Raw genomic sequence first — 8,437 nt, forward strand, 5'->3', positions numbered from 1 at the left:
TTACCCTTTATTTCTCGTCGTCTTAAACCTTTGTAGCGCACACTTATTGCCTTGCTTTGGGCGAATGGTAACGCGAACTCCACGTGTTACTTTTCCACGCACGTGGCTCGATTCCGTCATTCCAGAGCTAGAAAAACCTCTGCCGACATTTTGATCCTTTAAGCGCCGGGTTACATTTTCATAAATCTTCTCCGGGGCTATGGCAATAATTTCCTTTAATGGAAATGAAAAGAGTACATGGAATGCTTAACGCGAATCTCGTCGTATTTATCAATATTTTCGAAGTCATGTCGTTGTTTAGGCAATTTCTGACGAACGTTAAGATTATTTTATACTAGTACGTGATAAAGTTTATAATTCGACGGAAAATGAATTTCTGCGCTCGATACGTGTAATAATATACGGCAAATTTAGCTGAAAAGATCGAATTACTCGTGTATCTTGTCTACCAAACCCGTTCTCGCGACGAGTTTCGATAATTCGATCAGAGGCGCGAAAGATGAAACGGATTCATAAAAGCGTTGCAGAAGAGGGAGACTCGAGTCGAGTCGAGTCGATTCAAATCGAGCGGAGCTCGGTTAAAAGCCACGCTAGAACTTTGTCCATTTCCATTCCAGTCCAGAGTATTCTAACCAACCGTCTTATCTCGACCAACACGGCGAAATTTTGCGAGCGACTCCGTAGAATGGCACCGCGTCGAAGGATAAGCGCGCGCACGCATGCACGAGAGAAATCACGAATCTCAAAAAGATATAGGAAAAAATATTGAAAGATTTCGTTTTATCGCTTTCGAGGTAAAATTATACTGTGCGAGTTGTTACGGAACAACCATTGAATATATTCGATTGATTTAAAGGAAATAAAAACGATACGGAAAGGAAAATGATTGAACTTTAATTTTCTTCGGTTTCGGTTATAGTAAATGAAACGTTTCAACGGAGAGGGACGGGCTGCTAGTTGGAAAATGGTGGAAAGTGGGAAAACGTAGCGAGATTATCCGCAATTTTTTGAAAGTTCGTCACGATACGCAAATGTCAGCGAGCGACCGAGCGACCAAGCGGATTCAATGGACCGGCGTGGTCAGCCCCGTTAAAATCGATGAATTACGAGACAACGCATTAGTGCAGTCCGCACGATACTAATCAGCGAAATTTCCGTGCGATAAATAAACGAATGAAAGCGCGTAACCAGATACGCGCGGTAATGTCGATGCGATGGAAACGGTGCCCCTCGTAAATCGACAGATTTTTCGGTAAAAAGGGAAAAACAAATAAATGAACAAAGAACGAAAATCAAAACCTCGAATGCATCGGCAACGATTGCACTGGGAAATGTATACGAGGCCGCGGCTTATTGGTGGTTTCGAGGTGAATTTGCTCGTAAATATGTATTCGTAATATTGATTCGACATAGACGCATAAAGATAGACTAAACGGGATTTAAGCGCGGAATTGTAATTTGTGTATATATTATGTTTGCGCGTCGATCGCGGCCGGAATATCGTCCGGCAGAATCATTTTTTAAATCTCACAGTCGTGTATAGGTTTCCGCTGATGTTATACGCGATCGGTTGCCGTTTTCAGCCCGCGGAGACCCCGGTGCACCGGTAGCGATCGCGCGATACAACGCGCTCCTTCAAAATTCTTTCGCTAATTGATCGAATTGCCTGGAGACTTGTCTATTAGAATACCTTCTACGAATTTCAATTAGAACGTTCGTCCAGGTGGATCAATGTGCACATTACGTTCAGATGAGATAGGATTATTCTAGTCTGTTCGAGCTTCAACATCTCCAAATTCTGCCTCATACTTTCTGGAAAAAAGACAGCACGCTTGTCGTATGTTATCGAGAGACACCTTCCAGATGTCTTTGATGTAATAACAAAGTAACGAGAACGTGTTTTATACAACGGCAAGAAAAAACAAAAAACAACGACACGAAGAAGATAAATCGGGGAAATAAAAAGAAGAATAAGGTACGACAATTATTCAACCGAGGATATCAACATCGAACGATCTTTCTTCTTCCCTTTTGACGAGTAGAATTTATATCCTCGTAAAAGACTGTGACCATAGTGCTGTCAATGTAAATACACGATCAGAGGAGATTCGAGGATGGATGAGAGAATTTAAAAAAGGGAAAAGACGAGGAATACGCGATTCGAGGGGACGATGGGTCGATGGTGACCCGCGAAGCGTGCCGGATTTTCGCGGGGTGTTCCAAGATGACGGAACGTATTCGAGCTTGCATTGTTACGCGATGGTGTCTCTGTCAGATTCTCGCGCTGTTCTTCCCGCGGCGATAGCTAGGCAGATACCTCGAATATCGCATAATACTTTTGTATAGGCTGGCTAGGGTAACGCGGCCATAACAGGCCGATGGAAACGAGCCGAGCGGAGATAATAGCAAAGAGATAAGAGCGCCGGCTCGTTACATTCGGCGTGCCAGCTATGCGACCTCATTGCCATTCTCTCTGGTGTGCTGTGACGCGCGTTTCGATCCGTTTCTTCCTGTGACCGTCTTCGAAAGCTTCGAAACATCGTCGGTGATGTTTGGTTTCGGACGAGCAGGAATTCGTAAATATTGGCACGCTCGCAGGAATATTTGTTTATTATTATTGTTACTATTATTATCGCCGCTGCTGTTACTTATTATAAACGGGGAAAAACCTGCAAACGGTGTAGAAAGATGAGAATCATATATATTACGCGCGAAATTTACACGTAACATATAACGTTATAGAAATTTACACGGACTAAAACGATAATTTCTCAAGACTAGAAATACGTAAGTAACGTGCTACAAACGAAGCGAGGCATTAAGCCGAACTAAAAGTCCAAGACGTCGGAGCAGTCGACGTGATAATTTAAAAAAATAAACGACGAGTGAGATGTAAGTCCACGTCGTTGAAGGGTAGGAAACTTAAACTTGAAACTAGAGCGAACTTCAAATTGTGTCGTAATTATGGCAAGTTTTCGGGATTGGCTTGTATCGTTTTATGGGAAACGAAGCGTAAAAATTTATGTTGGATTTTTTTCCATTGAATATTGTACGACTTTGACGATAAGGATTGCAAATGAAATCCGATACAACACGATAGTCGACGAACACCGCTGTTCTCCTCGCTGCTTCCTCTTCGAGCTTCTATCTCTTCGGATATTTCCCCCTTTTAGAGTACGTTGTTTGCAAAAAGAGCGGAATACGTTAAATGGCAGTGGAACTATACCGACTACTAAATTATTTAGAAACCATGTACGTATTAGCAGGGACAAGGATTACTTTTATTACGAGCTTCTTTATTTGGTCAGAGCGCGGCCGTTTCCACTACCACTCGACCATCAACGACTTTACGCGTTATCACGTTTATATGCACAAGCAGTAACCGTGACTCGATGACTTTCGTGGAGAGAGATTTATAATAGGTAGGAACCCCGAGACAAGACGAGACGAGACAAGATGAGACGAGACGAGATGGGATCGGACGAGGTCGGAAGATTGTCAAAGAAAGGACAAAAAGAAAAAGAGAAAAGAAAAGGAGAGATTGGAAGGAAGCAGTTAGAAATAAAAGAAAACGGATACTCCTTTCGAATAGTCGGTCGAGGCTGGAGCGTTGCCGCCGCGACAAACGGATCGATCGTCGAGAATGATCGTTGAGAATGATCGTGCACGGACGATCTCCAATGTCCTCGATGACAATGAGCCGTTCTACGGTCACGACCGACTCCTTCGTCTCTTCTGTCCGGGTTCGCCAGTTTGGTATTGTTGTAAATTATTTTCAAGCCCGCAGCGCGAGACGAAGAACGAGAGGGAAAACAGGGGGGCCGGAAGGAGGGGCGGGGGGGGGATAGAGGACGAAGCGAAAGAGAAAGAAACGGTGAGAGCGCGAGAAAACCGGATAAAGAGACACGGTTGATCCGCGGTAACAAGATCAATCGCGCATACGTCGCGGATGGATTCGATAAAAGAGGGAAAATATTAACGACGTGCGCGCGCTCGTAACGGTACGGTGTACGATGGAAAAGTTGGAAAAACTCGTCCGCGCGGACAACGCGCAGGATTATCGGACCTTCTGTCGTGAGATCGGACCGAGTGAGGGATTGCTTCGACAGAGCGATTACGGTGGTCGACGCGTTTCAATGGAAAAAAAGAGGGGAAAGAAAGAAAAAAAAATCAGCGATACCAAACAACGGGGTCGAGTCAACGTAGAGAGAGGGATCCGGTGGGGTCGCGTTTTTCCGGGGTGAACTAATAGACTCCCGCTCGCTCGTTCGCTCGCTCAACTCGGCGTACACCCCCCTCCCCCCTCTCACCCTCCTTTCTAGTTCCTCTTTCGCCCTCCTTCTCCACCCCTTCCTCTCGCTTTCTCGCTCCCTCACCCTATTTCTCTCACGGGTTCCCTCGCTCGCTCGTGCGCTCAAATAAAAGTTTCCCGTGACCCACCGCCACGACACCTGTTGAACCACTGGCCAGAGCCGGCTCGTCGTCCGAAAATAAAAAAGACAAAAAAATTGGCAATTAGCGTATGAAGCCTGTCCATCAAGGTCAACTGGAAAAGATTTACGACGAGAGAGCGGGAGGAAGAAAGAGAGAGGAAGAGGGAAGAGGAGAGGGAAAGCAAGGGTGTGAAACGTAGGAAAAACCACGATCGGCGTTTCTTTTATACCGTGCATCCATCGATATCGCGATCTGCTCTCGTTACCGCCAATACTCTGCTCTTTGCCGCTTCGACACCGATCGATCTGGAAAACGCTGGAAGACCTCGGCACACGAGAATCAACGGGTGTGGCCGTTGGAACTTTTCGCAGAGACACGAGGGGTTTCGTTCGTACGTTCGGGTGCACACTGGCAAGACAGAATTCGTCGAATCCGCGCTCTCGACCCTCGGCGGCGATTCGCCAAGAACAGTGGTCCAAATGGAAATTTACGAGCTGAATACTGGGATAAATCGTGGCCCGTATCGAGCAGCTTTTAGGGCAATAGGTCGTTGCGTTCCCGCAACCCGAAACCGTCGATGACCGGTCTCGTGTTTTGCGAGCGGACGCTATACGAGTTTTTCTTCGTGATGGTTCAAGATTCGAGAAACGAGAGAAGGAAGAAACGGTTGGTCCGTGTTGCGAGTTTCCATCGAGTTTATCGAGCAAGGGAATCGGTGAAACTCGCGTCTCTCTCATCCCCCTGTTCCCGGTGTAGTTCGTAAGCGACTCGAGTCGTCGGAGGATCGAAGGCGAGTCACGGGGTTGGCGAGGGTGGTATGTTTATTGCTGGAAGCTATCTCTCCGAGCAAGGGTGGTTGCCGCGTCACACAGGACCATTTTCATAATTCGGCCGTTCGTATTCTCCGCAACCGTGCGGCCCGAATCGAACAACAGCTCGCCGCGAAGGCCGCGAGCTCGCTCTCTGGCTCTGCCTTCTCTCTTCGCCCGTTTCCCCTTCGCTGCTGATCCCAGTCTCTCCCCGGCCATTTGCTTTCTTTCGCTCGCGGCCCCTCCCCTCTTCGTCTGCCCCTTTTTCTTTCTGCTTCGTTCGTTTTCTTCGCGTCTCCCTTCGCGTTCTGCCTCGCGTTCGATCCCGATGCGACGTCGCAACACCTACGTACCGTACGCTCTCTCGTCTATCCCTCGCCTCGTTTTTCCACGATCGCCTCGCCTCCTCCTTCCTTCGTGCCGCTTTCACGCACCTCCCCGTCCTCAGTTCGGCTCGGTGTCTCGGACGTCCCAGTCCCTCTGTCGTTTTTGCTCGCGAGCGCGCGCCACCGATCCAGACAGAGACAAAAGCAGGGGAAGCGAACGAGGCAAGAATGGGAAAGAGCGAGATAGAGACAAAAGGAGAGGAGCCGAGACCAGTATGGCGTCAGTGTCTCCGTTGATCTATTGCTCCCAGCACGGCGGATCGATGCGAGCCAATCAACCGACGCCGCCGGTTCTCCGTGTCTTTTCCGATGACCAACCGAGCCGATCTTTCTCTCGCCGGACTCAGCAGGTTCCTCGTCGAGTTCTTTACGCCCGGGGCGGCGCATCTTGCCTCCTCGATCCATAGATAGCCATAGGGCCCTTAACCGTTCTACCGTGCTCGATGGTGTTTCAGTCGGTCACCGTTTCAAGTCCTTTAACGTATCGCTTCACGCTTCAGATTCGATGCAGATGAACGACGCGCTATTATTACCATTTCACGGAACGACCCACGCCTTTTCTTCCCCTCGTTCACTCTGATATCGGCAGCGCTAGAAACGCGTGAGCAGGGTAGAGCGCGTCGCAAACGCGCTACATCGAAATACAGAAAAATTATATGGAAATCGGAATCTCACGCGCCGTGTCATACGTCGTAAAAAAAAACGCGATGCCGCGGAATCGTACGACGATGCTGAAAAATCGCAACGTCATCGCGTCGCGCCGTTGTTCGTCCGCGGCCGTGTCTTGCGTCGAATTTAAGGGGCATCGACGGGAAATACAAAGCAACCCGTGTCTCGCGCGATTCGTAAGCCGGAGTTCGCGTGGAAACGAAGGAAGGATATGGAGGAACCGCGGGGGACGGTAGCCGTGGAGACCGCGGAGAAAGAGCCCGGCGCTATATTAACCCTAATGGCTCGCAAGAACATAAAGCACATCCCGCGCGCTATACTAACTCGTTATTATTACCGCATAAATAACGCGATAATCCCGTCGCGGCGACGAAAGTACAAGGATTCGTGAGAAGTCGCCGCGGCGAAGCTTTCTGGCTTCCAGCGACACGCTCGCCCCGAGTACGCGTCAGAATTCGTCGTGGAAACGGTTCGTCGATAGCGGGCGAATTCGTGACAAGGTTGCAGAGTGCAACACTGGATACGTTTTAAAGCCACGCGACGTTTTTCCGACATTACCCGGGAGGGACGAAGATGGTCCCCTCCGTGACGTGTTTTCGCGCTCGGGGCAGGGGTGTAAAACAGGGTTTGTACCGGTACGAAGGTAAAGCAGTGGCCAACGGTAAGGACGAAGAGAGGAAACGTAGAACGAAGAAAGAGAGAGATATTCTACATCGAGGGATCCAGGAGGGCTTGCCTGGAGGCTCCAACTCGGTTGCTGGCAGGGCGCGCGTCAATAAGCGTCCATCAGCCGTAATGGCAGCGAGCGCCACCTCGGATGCATTTAGATGGCTGTTTAGCCCCGGTTGTCTCGATGTGGCCTGAAATTCTCTTCTCCGCAACCTCCTTCTTACCGTTACCCGAGACTCGAGCGTTTCTCAGTTCCGCGGAAGCCAACACCATCACCGCCCTCAACCCCCTATCTTGCTCTCCCCAACTTTCGTAGTTGCACCAAACGAGGCTACTCGCCCACCCTGGTAATTAGACGAGCCGGTTCGTTTTGCACAGTCTTTTAATTAATTTGTATACGATCTTCCTTGCGTATTCCTCTCTACCCACTTTCCTCCGTCCCGTTCTACCTCTGTCCACTGGAATTCTCACCGAACGTATCTCTTTTCGAGATAGTCGCCTTCCATCTGTCGGCCGGTGATTCTCCGTCTCCACGTGAACCAACCATTTGCCTTTAGATACGTTGTTGCAACGTATACGCAACGCTATCGAGGATGCAGCATACGTAGCGTTGCGATAGCTCGTTCTTAGATGCGTGACAATTCCGTAGCTACGTATAAATGCACAACAGCGTGACAAAGCATCCGGAAGGATCGATTTCTCACTTCCCGTGGTTGGAGTTTCAAAAGCGACGCGTAAAAGAGTTTTCACTGATATTTGGATAAGCACGTACAAACGGATCTAATAGCTTCTGAACGACGAGCTCTTGGACAAAACTCGCTCGTGCATTAACCGTCGCCCGCTCACGCACAGGGCGGCGAAATTCGAGCGCGTTTCCGCCGATCGAAGCGCGACAGACGCCGTACCTTTTTTTCACCCCGTCATATATCGCGTATATTCGATAATTCGAACGGATGTTTTTCCCGTTTGTGCGTCAACGTATGTATATCATCGCGGCCGATGGTAATCTGGACGCGTGGCGATCTGCACGACTGTTTGTTGGTGGCTGCGGGAGTTTCGCGGCGCGGAGGGGCGACGGGGGTCGCGACGTCGGGACGATCGAAACGGTCGTAAAGTAGAGGTCGCGTATCGTCGAAAAAGCTTCTCGAAAAACGAGAATTCGGTCGGTTCTCGGTGTACGTTCGGTCGCGATATATGCAAAAAAGCTCGGGCAAAGGGTGGGAGGATCGCCGCAGAGTTCGGGCTCGAGCCCGAGCTCGAGGATTAAGGACATTATTAACGGGCGTACCAGGGACCGACATACTTACGTCCGGCCGGAATGCCCCGCGATAAATACACCGGTGGCTACGAAACTGGACGAGAACGAAGAGGAAAGGGGAGCTGGCGTTTAAATAAAATCAGCATTTTATGTTACAAGGGCCGCTCTTGGATAGCGGCCGACCAGACCGTGGTACAACGTCGCTACGAACC

Source organism: Bombus pascuorum, chromosome 10 (genome assembly GCF_905332965.1).
Source record: "Bombus pascuorum chromosome 10, iyBomPasc1.1, whole genome shotgun sequence".
NCBI classification, from domain to species: Eukaryota; Metazoa; Arthropoda; class Insecta; order Hymenoptera; family Apidae; genus Bombus; species Bombus pascuorum.